Source organism: Dermochelys coriacea, chromosome 2 (assembly GCF_009764565.3).
Source record: "Dermochelys coriacea isolate rDerCor1 chromosome 2, rDerCor1.pri.v4, whole genome shotgun sequence".
NCBI classification, from domain to species: domain Eukaryota; kingdom Metazoa; phylum Chordata; order Testudines; family Dermochelyidae; genus Dermochelys; species Dermochelys coriacea.
Genome location: NC_050069.1, coordinates 146,450,048 through 146,468,600, shown reverse-complemented (window position 1 = coordinate 146,468,600; position 18,553 = coordinate 146,450,048). Strand labels below are relative to the sequence as shown.

The following is an 18,553-nucleotide window of genomic DNA, read 5'->3' as shown; positions in this document are numbered from 1 at the left end:
TTTGTTAGAGGCTCCTGAAATGTGTTGTATTTCAAAATCAAAGTCTTGAAGAGCTAAACTCCACTGAAGAAGTTTTTTGTTAGCCTCTTTGACTGTGTGAAGCCACTTCAGTGCAGCATGGTCAGTCTGCAGGTGGAACTGCTGTCCCCAAATGTATGGGCGTAGCTTCTCCAGAGCATACACAATGGAGTAACATTCTTTTTCTGAGAATGACCAGTGGCTTTCCCTCTCAGAAAGTTTTTTGCTGAGAAACACAACAGGATGGAATTGTTGATTTGGTCCTTCCTGCATTTAAACTGTTCTACACCATACTTGGATGAATCTGTGGTTACGACAAATGGTTAGTCGAAGTCTGGGGTCCTTAGTACAGGGTCAGATGTAAGGGCTGCCATCAGCTGGTTAAAGGCTTTCTGACACTTCTCAGTCCACTGAACTGCATTTGGCTGTTTTTTCCTGGTCAGGTCTTGAGAAATCGGAACCAAATGGGTGGAGGTAGCGGAGAAGAAGAAAGGTAGTAGCAGTTGGAGTGGATACCAGAAGGGGCAACCCGAGACGACACCCTACCATCGGGGTCAGCCCAAAGCCACACCTTGCAAGGAGGAGCCCTCCACACAGCCAGGGAGACCCTAGATGCCCTCTCATCCCACTCTCCAACCACCCACCTTGCCCCAACCCATAGTCAGCTGGGTGATGCTTTAAATGTAATGAGCTGGGGCATGTGAAGGCCAACTGCCCCAAGAGCACCAGACGACTGCAACTCATCACCCCAGAGTCCCACCGAGAGCCTTCAGGCCCAAATGCCTCTCAAATACCCCCAGAGTGAAGGGAAACTGTGAGTGTGGGCTGGAGGAAGCACAAGTATTCTTTCTTTCTTTCTTTCTTCTACCCAAAATGTGCTTTAGTATGAAGACAAGATATTATGCAGAAAAGGCAGAAGGATGTTAAACAGCAGCTACTAAAGTTAGACGTTTTTAAATCAGCAGATCTGGATAACTTGTATCTGTGAGTTTTTAAAGAACTGACTAAGGAACTCACTGGACCATTGATGTTGATTTTCAATAAGTTTTGGAGCACTGGGGGGGATTCCAGAAGACTGGAAGAAAAGTAATGTTGTGCCAATATTTAAAAAGGATAAATGGGATGAGCCAGGTAATTATAGTCCTGTCAGTCTGACATAGATCCTGAGCAAGATAATGGAACAGCTGATAAGGGATGTGACGGGGGTGTACCAACCCCATACTGTGCCAACGGAGCCGGACCAATCATGGGCCCAGGAGACTATCCCCTTCCCCTGCTGTTCATGCTCAAAATGGAAGGGACAGATAAAGGGAGGCAACCTAGCTTAGGGTATGTCAACACTACGAAATTAGATCAAATTTATAGAAGTCGATATTTTAGAAAGTGATTTTATACAGTCAGTTGTATGTGTCCCCACTTAAGACCATTAACACCATTAAGTTGGCGGAGTGTGTCCACAGAACCAAGACTAGCGTCGATTTCCGGAGCATTGCACTGTGGGTAGCTATCCCACAGTTCCCGCAGTCTCCGCCGCTCATTGAAATTCCGGGTTGAGATCCCAATGCCTGATGGGGCAAAAAATATTGTCACGGGTGGTTCTTGGTACATGTCGTCAGGCTCCCCCTCCTTCCCTCTGTGAAAGCAACGGCAGACAATCATTTTGTGCCTTTTTTCCTGAGTTACCCATGCAGATGCCATACTACATGGAGCCCTCTCAGCTCACCATCACCATACGTCTTCTGGGTGCTGGCAGACGCAGGACTGCATTGCTACACAGCAACAGCTTATTGCCTTGTGGCAGCAGATGGTGCATTACAACTGGTAGCCATCCTTGTTGTCTCCTGAGTGCTCTTGGCTGGCCTCGGTGAGGTCTGTCAGGGGTGCCTGGGAAGACATGGGAGCTCCTGGCAGACCTCGGTGAGATCTGTCATGGGAGCCGGGACATAAATGGGTCATTCTCTTCTTTAAGTTTTGTATAATGGAGATTAAGTCCTGCCTGTAATATTGGCAGAGGGATAGCTCAGAGGTTTGAGCATTGGCCTGCTAAACCAAGGGTTATGAGTTCAATCCTTGAGGGGCCCATTCTGCCTCAGGCTGCTTTCCCAGCCAGCAGCACCACCGCGAGCACCCAGGAGACAATGACGGCTAGCAGTTGTACTGCACTATCTGCTGGCGAGCACCCAGCCGACGACAGCTAGCAGTCATACTGCATCGTGTGCTGCCAGCCTACCCCTTGCTCCCCTCCCTCTGTGAAAGCAACAGCTGACAATGGTTTTGTGCCTTTTTCCATGTGGATGCCATATTGCTATCCACCCGCCACTTCTGCTGACACTATGCTCTCCTGCTCACACCATACCACCGGAAGCATGGAGCCTGCTCAGATCACCGCAGCAGTTGTGACCACTCTAAACACCACGCACATTATCCAGCAGTATATGCAGAACCAGAACCAGAACCTGCAAAAGCAGGCAAGTAGGCAACAGCAGCTCAGAGAGGAGAGTGATGAGGACATGGACAGAGACTTCTCTCAAAGTATGGGCCCCGGCAATTTGGCCATCCTGGTGGCAATGGGGCAGGCTCATGCCGTGGAATGCCGATTCTGGGCCTGGGAAACAAGCACAGACTGGTGGGATCACATAGTGTTGCAGGTCTGGGATGATTGACAATGGCTGCGAAACTTTCGCATGCGTAAGGGCATTTTCATGGAACTTTTTGACTTGCTTTCCACTGCCCTGAAGTGCAAGAATACCAAGATGAGAGCAGCCCTCACAGTTCACAAGCGAGTGGCGATGGCCCTCTGAAAGCTTGCAACACCAGACAGCTACCGGTCAGTCAGGAATCAATTTAGAGTGGACAAATCTACTGTGGGGGCTGATGTGATCCAAGTGGCCAACGCGATCACTGACCTGCTGCTATCAAGGGTAGTGACTCTGGGAAATGTGTTCATCATAGTAGATGGCTTTGCTGCAAAGGAATTCCCTAACTGTGGTGGGGTGATAGACGGAACACATATCCCTATCTTTGGACCTGACCACCTTGGCAGCCAGTACATAAACCAAAAGGGGTACTTTTCAATGGTGGTACAAGCACTGGTGGATCACAAGGGACGTTTCACCAACATCAACCTGGGATGGCCGGGAAAAGAGCATGACGCTCGCAACTTCAGGAACTCTGGTGTGTATGAACAGCTGCAACAAGGGACTTACTTTCCAGACCAGAAAATAACTGTTGGGGATGTTGAAATGCCTATAGTTATGCTTGGGGACCCAGCCTACCCCTTAACGTCATGGCTCATGAAGCCATACACAGGCACCCTGAACAGTAGTCAGGAGCTGTTCAACTATAGGCTGAACAAGTGCAGAATGGTGGTAGAATATACATTTGGACATTTAAAAGTGCACTGGTGCAGTTTACTGATTCAGTTAAATCTCAGCGAAACCACTATTCCCATCATTACTGCTTGCTGTGTGCTCCACAATATCTATGAGAGTAAGGGGGAGATGTTTATGGCAGGGTGGGGGGTTGAGGCAAATTGCCTGGCCGCTGATTACGTGCAGCCAGACATCAGGGTGGTTAGAAGAGCACAGCAGGGTGCGCTGCACATCAGAGAAGCTTTGAAAACCAGTTTCATGACTGACCAGGCTATGCTGTGAAAGTTCTGTTTGTTTCTCCTTGATGAAAACCCACCCCCTTGGTTCATTCTACTTCCCTGTAAGCCAACCGCTCTCCCCCCCACACTTCGATCACCACTTGCAGAGGCAATAAAGTCATTGTTGTTTGAAATTCATGCATTCTTTATTAATTCATCACACAAATGGGGGGATAACTGCCAAGGTAGCCCAGGAGGGGTGGGGGAGGAGGGAAGCACCAAGTGGGGTGGTGGTGGAGGGGAGGAGGGAAGGACAAGGCCACACTTCACTTCAAAACTTATTGAATGCCAGCTTTCTGTTGCTTGGGCAGTCCTTGGGGTGGAGTGGTTGGGTGCCTGGAGACCCCCCCCCCACTGCGTTCTTGGGCGCCTGAATGAGGAGGCGATGGAACTTGGGGAGTAGGGCGGTTGGTTACACAGGGCTTGCAGTGGTGGTCTGTGGTCCTGCTGCATTTTCTGCACCTCAACCATATGCTGGAGCATATCAGTTTAATCCTCCAGAAGCCTCAGCATTGAATCCTGCCTCCTCTCATCATGCTGATGCCATCTCTCCTCTCGCTCATCCCTCCTGTCCTCGTGCTTGTCCCTCTTGTCCCCGTGTTCATTTTGTGCTTTTCTGGACTCTGACATTCTCTCCTTCCATGCACTGTGCTGGACTCTTTCAACGTGGGAGGCCTGCATGAGCTCAGAGAACATTTCATCACGAGCGCGTTTTTTTCGGCTTCTAATTTTTGATAACCTGTGGGATGATACATAGATCAATGAAACATTTGCAGCTGCGGGAGAGGAAAAAGAGAGATTAGTCTTTAAAAAGAGACATTTTAGAGAACAATGGGTAGACTTTTTCATGGTGAACCAAGCTGTTAACAGTACATAGCATGTGTGCTTTCTTTACATAGCATGTGTGCTTTATTTTTGCCTCTTATATTGAGGGCCTGCCAGTATGGTGTAAGAGATCACACACTCAGGGCCGGCAGGCAACAGAATTTGGCTTGCAGGTGGACATGGTAAGCCACAGTCTTTTGGCTTCTTTAACCTTCCTAACATGTGGGAATGGTTTCAAACAGCAGTGCCCTCATTTCACATACCAAACACCCATTGGGTTGGCCCTTTAAAATGGGTTGGCCATTTCAAAGGAGGGGCTGCAGTTTTTGGGTTAACATGCAGCACAAACCCAACTAACCACCCACCACCCCATACACACACACCCAATTCTCTGGGATGATTGCTTCACCCCTCCCCCCACCGTGTGACTAACAGCAGGGATGATTTCTTTACTGCCACAGGCAAACAGCCCAGCAGGAACGGCCACCTCTGAATGTCCCCTTAATAAAATTTCCCTATTTCAACCAAGTGACTATGAATGATATCACTCTCCTGAGGATAACACAGAGAGATAAAGAATGGATGTTGCTTGAATGCCAGCAAACACCGGGACCATATACTGCCATGCTTTGTTATGCAATGATTCCAGACTACGTGCTACTGGCCTGCCGTGGTAAAGTGTCCTACCATGGAGGACACAATAAGGCTGCCCTCCCCAGAAACCTTTTGCAAAGGCTTTGGGAGTACCTCCAGGAGAGCTTCATTGATATGTCCCTGGAGAATTTCTGCTCCATCCCCAGACACGTTAACAGACTTTTCCAGTAGCTGTACTGGCCACGAATGCATCCCAAGTCTTCAGGGCAAATTAATCATTAAACATGCTTGCTTTTAAACCATGTATTATATTTACAAAGATACACTCACCAGAGGTCCCTTCTCCACCTTCTAGGTCCGGAATCCCGCCTTCAGTGGGTTGGGAGGGTACTAGATCCAGGGTGAAAAACAGTTCCTGGCTGTCGAGGAAAATGGTTTCTCCGCTTGCTTGCTGTGCTTCAACCTCCTCCTCCTCATCATCTTCCTTGTCCCCAAAATCCGCATCCCTGTTGCGTGAGAATCAATTGACGGAGTCCACACACAGGACTGGGGTAGTTGTAGGGGCACCCCCTAGAATGGCATGCATCTCATCATAGAAGCGGCATGTCTGGGGCTCTGACCCGGAGCAGCCATTTGCTTTTCTGGTTCTTTGGTAGGCTTGCCTGAGCTCCTTAAGTTTCACATGGCACTGTTGTGGGTCCCTTTTATAGCCTCTGTCCTTCATGCCCTTGGAGATTTTTTCAAATATTTTGGCATTTCATCCAAGTACCTCCCATTCGGTCCATGCTGGAGCTCTTTCGTGATTCTGGGACTGCATGGTCACCTCTGCTGATGAGCTCTGCATGGTCACCTGTACTCCAATTACTATTGCCTGCCCCATCCAGGAGGCTCAGGGGCCATAGACTGTTTGCTCTCCCCTGCCCGGGGACTGCAGATTGATTGTTTGCTTGGCCCCACCAGGGGTCCTCAGCCCTCCTTGTTGCAATTACCTGATCCCACAGGGAGTTCAGACAACTGTGTGATGGGGTGTACCAACCCCACACTGGGCCTATGGGGTTAGCCCCACTCAACATGCAGGGCATCCTCCTCCCCATGACACAGGACTCAATTAATAAAGAATTAAAGGAAGATAATGTAATTAATAGCAATCAACAAAGGTTTACAGGAAATAGATCTTGTCAAACTATCTTTTTTTATGAGATTACAACTTTGGTTGATAAAGATGTAGTAGACTTCTGTAAGGCATTTGACTTGGTACTGCATGACATCTTGATTACAAAAATAGAATGATATAAAATTAACTTGACACATATTAAATGAATTAAAAGCTGGAAACTGATAGATCTCAAAATGTACTTGTAAATGGGGAATCATCATCAAACAGGTGTGTTTGTTGTGGGGTCCTACAGGGATCAGTTCTTGGCCCTATGCTATTTTACATTTTCATCAATGACCTGGAAGAAAACACAAATCATCACTGATGACGTTTGTAGATGACACAAAAATTGGGGAAGTGGTAAATTATGAAGAGGACAGGTCACTGATACAGAGCAATCTGGATCTGGTAGTAAACTGGGCACAAGAGAACAATATGCATTTTAATATGGCAAAATGTAAGTGTATACTTCTAGGAACAAAGACTGTAGGCCATGCTTCCAGGATGGGGGATTCTATCCTGGGAAGCAGCGACTCTGAAAAATATTTGGGATGTGTGGTGGATAACCAGCTGAATTTGAGTATCCAGTGCAACACTGCAGCCAAAGGGGTTAATGCATAACAGGGGAATCTTGAGTAAGAGTAAACAGGTTATTTTACATCTGTATTTGGCATTGGTGCAACTACTGCTGGAATATTGTATCCAGTTTGGTGGTCCACAATTCAAGAAGGATGTTGAGAAATTGCAGAGGGTTCAGAGAAGAGTCATGGGAATGATTAAAGGATTTGAAAATATGCCTGATAGCGGTAGATTCAAGGAGCCTGATCTAATTATCTTAACAAAGAGAAGGTTAAGGGTGCTTTGCTTTCAGTCTATAAGTATCTACATGAGGAACAAATATTTAATAATGGGCTCTTCAACCTAGCAAAGAAAGGTACAACATGAGACAATGAAGTAGAAGTTGAAGCTAGACAAATTCAGACTAGAAATAAGGTGTAAATTTTTAACAGTAAGTATAATTGACTATTGATAAAATTTACCAAGGGTCGTAGTGGATTCTACATTGCTGATAATTATTAAATCAAGATGGGATGTTCTTCTAAAAGCTATGCTCTAGGAATTATTTTGGGGAAATTCTATGGCCCGTGTTATACAGGAGGTCAGACTAAATGATCTTATTGTCCCTTCTGGCCTTGGAATCCATGTATCTATTAATCTATTGTCTAGTACATATAAATATATACTGGCCCTAACACACCAGTAAACTGACTCAAGGCCTTATGGAAGCAATATAACATTTACAGCTGAAACTATAGGCTCCAAACCACTTACCCAACACAGAAGAATGCAATATGTGTAACATTTGCTATCATTTCTCATATCCTATGCATAATTGGTACAATCACAAATTTTACATCTCAGCAATATTGTATACTTTATTCATATGTACAACAAGACTATGCAGTTTGTAATGCAGCATTTCATGCTGCACAGCACACATCTCCGTGAAATGAAAGGCCTGTCACATATGGATTTTTGATTGGCACCTATGACATTTTTATCAATAATTCCATCTTACTAGTTTCTACACATACATGTTATGACATAGTTAAATTAGTATGAAAACTGTTTCTAATTTAGTTTAGTGAATTGCATTTAATTTTACTTGGATTATATTAAATTAAAATCAGTAGCAATATTAAATCATATACAAAATATCTATATATAGATGATCCAGTCATTTATAGTCTTCCAGAAGGAACGGAATTCTATGATGACCTTCAACCCCTTTCAGGGATAGCATCTGTGCTCTTGGAGGTGTTGGCAAACCTGAAAGGGTCAGGGTGTGAGTGGACAGAGGGATGGATCCTACAGAGTTTGTGCCCTGGGGTAGGCAATGAACCCACCCTGCAGGTTCAGGTTCTCAGGAATCCAAACCTTACAAAAATCCTTTTCCTCTGACAACTCTCCCTTTACCAGCCTGTGTTGTCTTTTTTGAGCAGGGGGAGGAAAGTGGCTTGACCCCACAACCAGCTTTCAGGTGCTCTCTTTCCCAGAGTCTTCAGGAGGTGCCAGTTGGCCACACTGCCCACTTGCAGATTCAGGAGGCCTGCTGTGTAAGCACACATCTCTGCTCTAAATCCAATAAGGATCTCAGCTGGGGGATGGAAAGTAGTTTGACTCCCTCCACATCCATCAGCAAGAGCTGAAAAACACATCTCCTGCCACTACAGTCAGATTGACCACAAACTCCCCATAATTCTAGGGTAACTTAGCAACCATGTGCATAGATTATGAGGCATTCTAGTGAATGCCCAGGACATCTGTGTTTTTGCCTTATTAGTGCTGAAGCTGGTGCAGCAGGCATAGAGATGTTTCCCAGCTTCTACATTAACAGTGTGAGAGGGGGAGAAGAGGTCAGGGTGCTCTTGCTCACTTTTACCTGATAACTCCCATGATGCTGGGTGAAACAACGAGCTGCTTCCTTGGAGACTGTTATGAGGAGACACTCAGCAGTAGCAAAGAGTAGGAGAAAGAAGTCAGGATTCCATTCTTGTCACACACTCAGACATAAAGGGAAGACAATAGAAGTAAAGCTGGAGACTGGTGGAATATCCATGGGTAAGGAAGATGGAGTAAGGGCTGTACAACAGCATCAGCCCCAATTTGCAAATGGTCAGGGAGTGATGTTTGTGGGTGTTGCTAGGACCTGAATCCATGCTGATTGCAGGAGGGTTCAGATAACAAGTCAAACTTTTCAGACTGTCCATGGTGTTGAAAAAGATACAAACTCAGAAGCAATTGCCACATGCTCTAGGCTTGGCTTTGTCAATGCAATTCAATCTGAGTTTATCTTAGCCTTCTCAGTATGTCAACACAGTGCAGTTAACTGCTGCAGCCATACAGAGAACAAGCATAATACACTTGAGACACTCCTGCATGGCCCATATTTCACATATGATTTTTGCATTCATGAAATCTAGAAATGTGATCGGTCTCCAACTGCAGTGGCCTTCTCTTGCTGTGGTCCATTGCTGAGCTTGTAATAGTTCTGGAACATAAATAGTTCTTTGTAAATAAATAGCTTATGTTTTATATTCAAATACTAGTAATAATTGTTATTTGCATTGGTGTGCCCAATATTGCACAAGCCCCTGCCTCCAAGAGCTTCCAATCTATATTCAATATGAATAATGACAATATTTATTAACTGTTATTCAACATATTTTCTTGATACATCTATAACTAGTATCTTGACTTTTTTTTAACTGTTGATTTATATAGTCCTTTCTCAAGCCTGGAAGTGCTTGACAGAGTTACGGCCCCAATTCTGCAAACACTTGGCACATGTGAGTAAGCCCATTGAAGTCAATGTGATTCCTTGTGTGTAAAGTTACGTGTGTGTGTGTGTGTGTGTGTGTGTGTATTTGTGTAAGCATTTGAAGGATGACAACCTTTTATATCTTAGGGGCACTTTGTAGACCACAAAACTGCAGCTATGGCTGATGTGACAACCATTGGGATGCTCCAGCAGCATTACATAACAATTCGGGGAAGTGCGGCCTTGTGTTTAAAGAACTGAATTGGGGCTAACTAGATTGGGATTCAGTTGCTGCATTTGCCACAGACTTCTTCTGTGACCTTGGGGAAGGCACTTAATTTTTCTGTGTCTCAGCACCCTGCCTATAAAATGAGGAGGATGATAAAAACTACCTACTATAGAGAGGAATTGAAAGAATAAATATATTTTTATGAGAGGCTCAGATACTACAGTGAACTTTAGAAGTATCTAGTTAGACAGATCTCACCCAGTGAAAGGAAAAGGGAGAATTTACACAAACAGAAATGTAATTGCACATTGGAAAAATAATCCCAACTACACATATATAATGATGGGGTCTAGATTAACTGTTATCATCCAAGAAAGATCTTGGAGTCACCATGGATAGTGCTCTGAAAACTTCGGCTCAATGAGCAGCCATGGTCAAAAAGACTAACAGTATGTTAAAAACTATTAGGATAAAAAATAAAACAGAATATATCATAATGCCAGTATATAAATTCATGGTGTGTCCACAGCTTGAATACTGTTGTCCAGTTCTAGTTGCCCTATCTCAGAAAGGATATTGTGGAACAGAGAAAGGCAACAAAGATGATAAATGGCTTCCAAAAGAGAAGAGACTAAAAAAAAATTAGGACTGTTCATTTTAGACAAGAGATGACTAAGGATGGGGCATACAACAGAGGTCTATAAAATCATGAATGGTCTGGAAAAAGTAAATAGAGAAATGTTATTTACCCTTTCTCAAAATACAAAAATCAGGGATCACCTGATGAAATAAATAATATAAACAAGAAGTACTTTTTCACACAATCCACAACAAACCTGTGGAACTCATTGCCATGGAATGTTTTGAAGGCCAAAAGTATAACTGGGTTCAAAAAAGAACTGGATAAGTTAATGGAGGATAGGTCCATCAATGGCTATAAGCCAATATGATCAGGGACATAACCCCATGCTCGGGCAACCCAAAATCTCTGACTACCAGAAGCTTGAAATGGAAAACAGCAGAGGATCATTCCATAATTGCCTGGATCTGTACACTCCCCCTGAAGCTCCAGTATGGACTATTCAGAGAAAGGATACTGGACAAGATGGACTATGATCTGACCCAATATGGTAGCTCTTATCTTCTTATATAATTCTGGAAGGCAGAATGTTCCACTGGATAGGACACCAGACTGGAAGTCATGAGACTGGATTCTATTCCTGGTTCTGTCCACGACCTGCTCTGTAACCCTGGAAAAATCACTCTACTTCTGTGTCCCAGTTTCCCCACTGGAAAAATGGAGCTATTTACCTTCATTAATAAAATGCTTCAAAATCATCTGATGATAAGTGCTATATATAAGCTAGTTATTAATTACCAACATAGGAATTTGGCCAGGAAACCAGAGTTCTTTCTATTGTGTAACCTATAGTAATGCTTAACTCTTTTGCGAATTGCTCTGAGAGCCTCAGACAAAAAGTGTTATATAAGTAAGGGCTAGATAAGGAAGTTTAGGGAAAGAGAGGTTACGTTTGCCCAAAGCCCCACAGTGAGTTAATAACAGAGCTGAAAATAAAACCCAAGTGCCACAAGATCTTTGGTGACCAGAAGTAAACAGGAGTTGTGTAAAATATCTTCTAAAATAATGACAAAAGACATCCATATTAGTATTTGGACAATTTTATTTAATTCAGTAAAATCAAGGCATGAAGGTCACCCTTTTCCTTCCCCAAATTGTTATGTAGTGTTGTTGGAGCTATCACAATAATAGTAATATCAGTTGTAGCTGTCCAGTACACAGGTCTGTGCAGTCTGCCTTGCCTGTAAGGTGCTACATGTAATAACAGTAAAATAATGCTGAAAAATATTCTGAAGAATGATTTTTTTAAATTGCTTGGTTTCCTTTAACATAGTGATATGTACTTTTAACTTTCACGTCAGCTAAGCATATGCACATATTTATAAAGCGAGTTTGTAACTCAGTCTGACAGATTTGCAGTTTGGCATCTTTGTTTGAAAAGTACTATGTAAATGTCAGTCATTATTAGACAGACATTTACACAGCACCATTCAAAATTATGGCAAAAAGAAAATAAACTGGCACTTGGAGTGGCATTAATTTGCAACCTGACTGTCATACTGTTTTCCCATTTTCCACCCCCAAGCAGTGATTCTAATTTCCACAAGGAAATACATTTCACCTGTGAACTGTTCTCTTTAGAAAATGTAGTTTTAATTGACAGGTTTCAGAGTAGCAGCCGTGTTAGTCTGTATTCGCAAAAAGAAAAGGAGTACTTGTGGCACCTTAGAGACTAACAAATTTATTAGAGCATAAGCTTTCCTTTTCTTTTTAGTTTTAATTGAGTTACTCTGATTGGAGCCATCTTTCTAATGTTAACAGATTCAGTGAAAGATGTCTAATTACCCATCTCGTTCATCAAACAGCAGTTTTCTATGGTTCTGAACAAAATAATTCAGCTTACTTAATATAAATAGTGACTTCTTCAACCATTTCATACCTTCTCAGGTTCTAACCAATGGCAACTGACTATAGAGTTATATAAACAACAGGTTTCAGAGTAGCTGCTGCGTTAGTCTGTATCCGCAAAAAGAAAAGGAGGACTTGTGGCACCTTAGAGACTAACAAATTTATTTGACCATAAGCTTTCGTGAGCTACAACTCACTTCATTGGAGCTGTAGCTCACGAAAGCTTATGCTCAAATAAATTTGTTAATCTCTAAGGTGCCACAAGTTCTCCTTTTCTTTTTTATATAAATAACAGTAACCCGAAGTACAGCGTGAAATGGGCTTTTTAAAATAAACTTTTTAAACAAACAGTGGAGAAAACCTAAAATCACCAGAACAAAGATTACAGAAAAAAAATCTCCATTTTTTTTAATTTGTACACTTTCCAGTACTTTGCACAAATCTAGTTTCACTGTTTCCAGGGTATAGCAAGTTAATCAGTTTCCTGAGCTTGTGTGGTTCTTTCACACAGCAACAGAGAAGTTTAAAAGAATAAAATAGGTAAATGTAGTTGTAAGCCATGCAAGCTTGATAGGAGGATTCAAGGGGAGGTGCAGCACCTTAAACTATTTGAAATCTAGATGATTTGAAAAATAAAAAAGAAATTAAAGTTGACAGTATCTTTTAACATTTAACAAAAAAAAAAATCTTACCCAAACATTGTAGTTTTTAAAACAAGCAGCCATTAGAAAGCCATGAAAGTCAGACTTAACATTAAACTTAAAAGAAACCAAAACATATGAAAGTATGGAAATTCACAACTTTATCCAGCATAACAATTTCACCCCCAAAAATAGAAAGACGTGTGTGTTACACAATTCTGTAACTGGACATCTAATGTGTCAAAGGCATGGGAGGCCACTCATCCAGTAAGGGGAGAGGGAGGGCAGAAAAAAGGAGCAGAATCAGCCTCATGAAAGAAGATGAATGGAAGAGGATTATCACATGGCATATCAATGTTAGCTGAAGGGGGTGAGGCAGCGGGGGGTAGAGGGGACAGTCTTCCAAAAGAGATGAGGGGGGTGTGATATTCTGTACCTCAAAGTAGCACCCTGGAACCTCCATATTCACCACTGTGATTATGATTATGATGTGTTGTGTACAAAGTACGCCTTGTGAGATATCATTTTGTAAGTCTTGATTTGTTGAACAATAATATCCTGTTGGATTGTATGTGCTATCATTGTATGTGAAGTTACGAGGTACTGTTTCTGAAATATATTGTGAGGTGCTTTCAGATGGTAAATGTGTGGAACTTGCAAGATAACTTGCCTTTAATTGAAACTCTCTCTATAACTTTGGAAACAGTTCCTGAGCATGTCTAGTAACTACCACTTCCCTCTTCTAGATGTCTCTGGACCCTTTTGACTAAGGCCATGTCTACAGTATGGGTGCAAGAGTGGTACAGCTACAGAACCATGGATATGTTGTTGTAATGCTATAGTGTGGACATTTCCTATAGCGATAGAAAGGGGTTTTTCATCACTGTAGGAACTCCACCCCCTGAGCAACAGTAGGTCGGTCAATGGAAGCATTCTTCCATCGACCTAGCTGCATCTATAACAGAGGTTGATATAGCTTCAGCGCTCATGATGTGAATGTTTTCACACCTCTGAGTTCCGTAAGTATGTCGACTTAACTTTTAAGTGTAGATAAGGCCTAAGGTGTCTTGCATGTGTGCAGAGACAACATAAAGGATAAAACTTAAATCCATGGCCTGATCTACACTACTAAGTTAGATGAATATAAGTAACCTTGCATTGATCTATTTATGCATATGTTTACATTCAGTTTTGTCTCTGGTGGACATAAAAACTCTATTACAGCAACACAGTAAAATCACCTATCCGAATGGAGTAGAGCCCTGGTCGACCTACTGAGGTGGATAGAGCGTAAGGGTAGACATTGCTTGATTTGTATTGACCCTAACAGTGCTCTGGCAGCTGTCCCACAATGCCCCATTCTCTGTGACAATGATGGTGCTGATAATTTTAAACCCACGAGTCACAGAGACTGGAAGCCACCCTTCCCAACTTTTAAACACTCTTACATGTTTTTGAAATGCATTTCCTGATTGCCTACCTTGGGAAGCACACTTAGCAGCTCACATTTGTTGTGTGCAACTGCCCAATTGACCATGCCAGCTCCACACACTAGACATACTCCTTCCTGGAGTAGACAGGAAGTACTAGATCTCCTGGGCCTGTGTGGAGAAGATGTTGTACAAACACAGCTATGGACCACCTATAGAAAAGTGGACATTTACAATCAGATTACATGTTTGATTCAGGCAAAGGGGAATGACAGCAGTGCCGCATGAAAGCGAAGGAACTTCACCAGGGATACCACAAGGCCAGGGAGTGCAATAATAGATCTACAGTCCTGCTGTTTCTACAACAAATTACATGCTAAGGCAGATATCTCTGCCATGGACAGCAAGGAAGGTGAGGGGAGAGACATGGCAGGGGACTTCATTTGAGACTCCACTACAGTCTAGCCAGCCCTGCCAGAGAAGCGCAGATGAGCCAGATGAAGGGGAAGGGAACTTGGGTAAGTGAGTGGATGCATTTTTTTCTTATGCTTTTTACATTTAAAGATGGCACCCAGCCCATCTCCAAGTTAACAAGACAAAGGTTTTGACTTTTCATTGTTTTATATGTATGAGACAAGATTGAAGACCACAAACAGAAAACAGAGTTATCTGCTTTTCATTCCCCTGGTGGGTTGGGATGGGTGGTGGGGCAGACAGAGGGCTTTGTTTATGTGCATAGGATTTTATCCTCCTTTATTCCCTTTTATCCTCCTGAAAGATCTTGATGAAACTTTCATGGAGGTACTCTGTAGTCCACTCTGAAGGTTTCTAGGAGTGGCAGCCTTAGTTCTTCAACTGCAGTAGGATACTTTTCCATGCCTCTCCACAATGAGTTTTGCTGGCACCATTGCTGTAAGCAGGCTAGTAGCATATGGGCTCAGAAGACCTTGGGACACACCTGTAGCAATTGGGCCTTTGTGACCTTCAGGAGTGAGATATCAGCTAAAACCACCACGAGCTATCACCTATCAGTTATCACTGCCACCTGTGGAATATAATGTCAATATTCAGTACCATAATCCTGTGGAGTTGGGATTAAAATTGTATAGCTTCATGCAATAGAAAATCCACCCCACTTCCAACTTGCCCCTGGCAGGCCAGACTCACCATAGCTGGGGCCAGAGAGTGGTGCTCTGCTGAAGCACTCCAAAGCTGAGGTGTGAATAAGCATTTCTTACTAAAAGTGTTGATTGGAATAAGGGAAGGAAGTTTTGAAACTTATCTTTTCCTTGTGACTGTAAATCCAATGGTACATCTGTCTGTTTTTATCAGGAGCTTCTGATGTGGTGGCCTTGCGGAGGTGCCGCGCCTTCTGCCCCCATCACCCCCCCCCCCCACACACACACACACACATACTCACAGAATGCCTGACCTTCATGAGGAGGAGAAAGAAGAGGACTAGGGAGGAGATGTTCAGTGAGATCCTGCAAGCCACTACTGCATCAGACCATGAACAATTGGCTTGAAGAGTCAATATGACCGACAGCATAGAGAAAGACAGAGGGGACAACAAAAAGGCCTAGCAGTCCCAGGAAGACAAGGAGCAAGAAATGAAGCTGGACGTGATGGGTCTTCTCAGACAGAAAACCCAAATGCTGCGGGTATACTGGTCCAAAATCCCAGATGCTCCACTCTTTTCAGTCCTTGGAAAACTCCATGATTGCTGCTCCACACACCCTACAACACACCATGTGGCATCACGGGGCACATCTTTCATTAGCCCTGCTACTCCATGCTGGGAGACAGCAAGGAAAACCACAGCTTCATATCCATTGACTTGTGAGAAGCACTGTTGGTGTATGTGTATCACAATGGACTGCATTGTCCAATGGACTGAAATGACTGAATTGTCTACTTTCTAACTTTTTAACTTTAAATTAAATTATGTTAAAAATGTGTATAACATTGTCTGTGGAGCTATTTTGCACATTGATTTTCTGCACTGTGGGGTTTTTTTTCACCCAGTACAAGTTTTATTTTTGGAGAATCAAATCATCTTTATTAGTTCACAGCAACCATTTCAGACTACATAGTGGTTGTCAAAACAAACAATACTTGTAAAGGCACACCAAACACCACTGAACTTATGAGTTCAGGAAAACACCCAGTCATATTTATCAATTTACAACCAACACTACACAGTTCTTAGAAGCACCCGAAGCTCCACGCCCAGAGAACATCCCAGTACAGAACACTACTGTGGGTGACCATTAGAGTACAGTTTCAAAGCCTCCTTCAATTACATAGCTCCACGATGGGATCTTGTAATAGGCCTTACAAAAGGGCTGTTCAAAGTCAGCAGACAGCCCTTCCACCCTGGCAGTAGTTTTTCCTCCTCTGCCTCACAAATATTATGCAAGACGCAACAGGCAACTATAATCATTGGGATTATTTTTTCTCACAGAGATCCCAGTCTAGTGTGTAAACATCACCAGTGTCCCTTCAATCTACCAAAAGCAATTTTAACAGCCATTCTACACAGGCTGAGCCATAGTTGAGTCTTTACTTGATTCTGTAGAGGTGGCCAGTGTACAGCTTCATGAGCCAGGAGAGTAAGGGCCAGGATCATGATTGGCATTTCAATATCACCAATGGTAATCCGTCCTGCATTTTTCACAAGAGTCAGAAATACAACATTTCCTACAGAACAGAAATGTTTGAAAAAAAAAATCCGTTTTGAAAGACTCAAAACAGAATTTTTCAAATATTTCTGACTCACTCACTAGCTCCCGACCTTGATAGCCTGGGAGGCAGCTAGCCCACTACATGGGCAGCCAGGTGACAGAGTGAAAGCCTTGGCAGCCTACCAGGCAATCAGTCAGGGGCCCCAGAGTCTGGAAGCACTGGTATCCCATACCCAGATCTGTAGCTGCCTGACTGGTGAGCAACCAGGAAGCTGGGAGCCTGGGGAAATGCAGAATCTGGGAGTCCAGGCTGATGAAGGGCTCTAATGCTGCTGTTGCAGGTTAAAATATGATTTTGCATTAGAGAGAAAATATTGATATTGTGTTGGGTTATTCAGGAGCTGCTCTCCCATGGTTTTGTGCTGATGAAACAATCAGGATTTCCTCAACTCTCTATTGATCAAGCCAACGTTCAGATAACAGACCAATGTAGGGTCTGACTCAGTTGTGGTGCTATCAATAGCTGCTGTTTTAGGAGTTAAGTCCTCAGTAGTGTCTTATTTTTAATTTCCCTCTTATGCCCTATCTCAACACACTTCATGTGAAGACTGCCTAGAGATTGCTAATGGATATTGGGACTACAGAAGGGAATTTATTTTAAAGTGAATTTAATGCTAATAATAGATGATAGCTTAACAGCCTTGGAGACCAAATGCTTCTTGTTACTCACAGAAGACCTGTAACATGGCAACAGCAGTGCAGTCTTCCCCACACTATTTTCCACCCCACTGCCAATAAATTTCAACCTGCTCTGAAGAGATTATCTTTAGTCGTGAGTAGAGCTGGGTGAATAATTGATTTTTTGGTTCAGCTAGCAAACCAAAAAAATAGAACAAATATCAGATTCAGTTCCAAAAATATTTTGAATTTGTCATCACATTGGAAAAATTCAGAAAACTGTGTTCAGAGTAGCAGCCGTGTTAGTCTGTATTCGCAAAAAGAAAAGGAGTACTTGTGGCACCTTAGAGACTAACAAATTTATTAGAGCATAAGCTTTCGTGAGCTACAGCCGTAGCTCACGAAAGCTTATGCTCTAATAAATTTGTTAGTCTCTAAGGTGCCACAAGTACTCCTTTTCTTTTTGAGAAAACTGTGTGTGTTTTCCCCCTCATTACTTTTGCCCCAGAGGTTAGGTCACTTGTCTGGGCTGTGGGAGACCCTGGTTTGAACTCAGATCTCTCCTCCCCAACACCCCAAACATCCTAACCACTAAGTTATAGGCTAGTCTGCTCTCAATTTCTCCTGTAGAAGCCTGATCCACTTGGTATATGTAGACACCCCATGTTAGAGGGTCCTCTGCACTTAAGTCAAGGTTTTCCAGTCTGGAAGATCCTGCATGCTGCAGTCCAGCCTTGGAGACTAAAACTCAAGGGATGTCTTGTGGAAAAGAGAAACTTCCATGTATGGAGGGTGAGGGAAGCCTCATTTTGGATGCAGAGGCGGTATGTGGTGGGCTT

The 18,553-nt window shown here is 43.2% G+C and overlaps 1 long non-coding RNA gene across 1 annotated transcript; it reads left to right on the top strand.

Annotated features, from left to right (window-relative positions):
• The first annotated feature begins 3,044 nt into the window (after positions 1-3,044).
• Positions 3,045-18,070, top strand: LOC122458831. The gene is made up of 4 exons (XR_006279111.1): positions 3,045-3,196; positions 8,607-8,616; positions 13,290-13,292; positions 18,043-18,070. It is a non-coding gene; the product is annotated as an uncharacterized LOC122458831 (long non-coding RNA).
• The last annotated feature ends 483 nt before the right edge of the window (positions 18,071-18,553 follow it).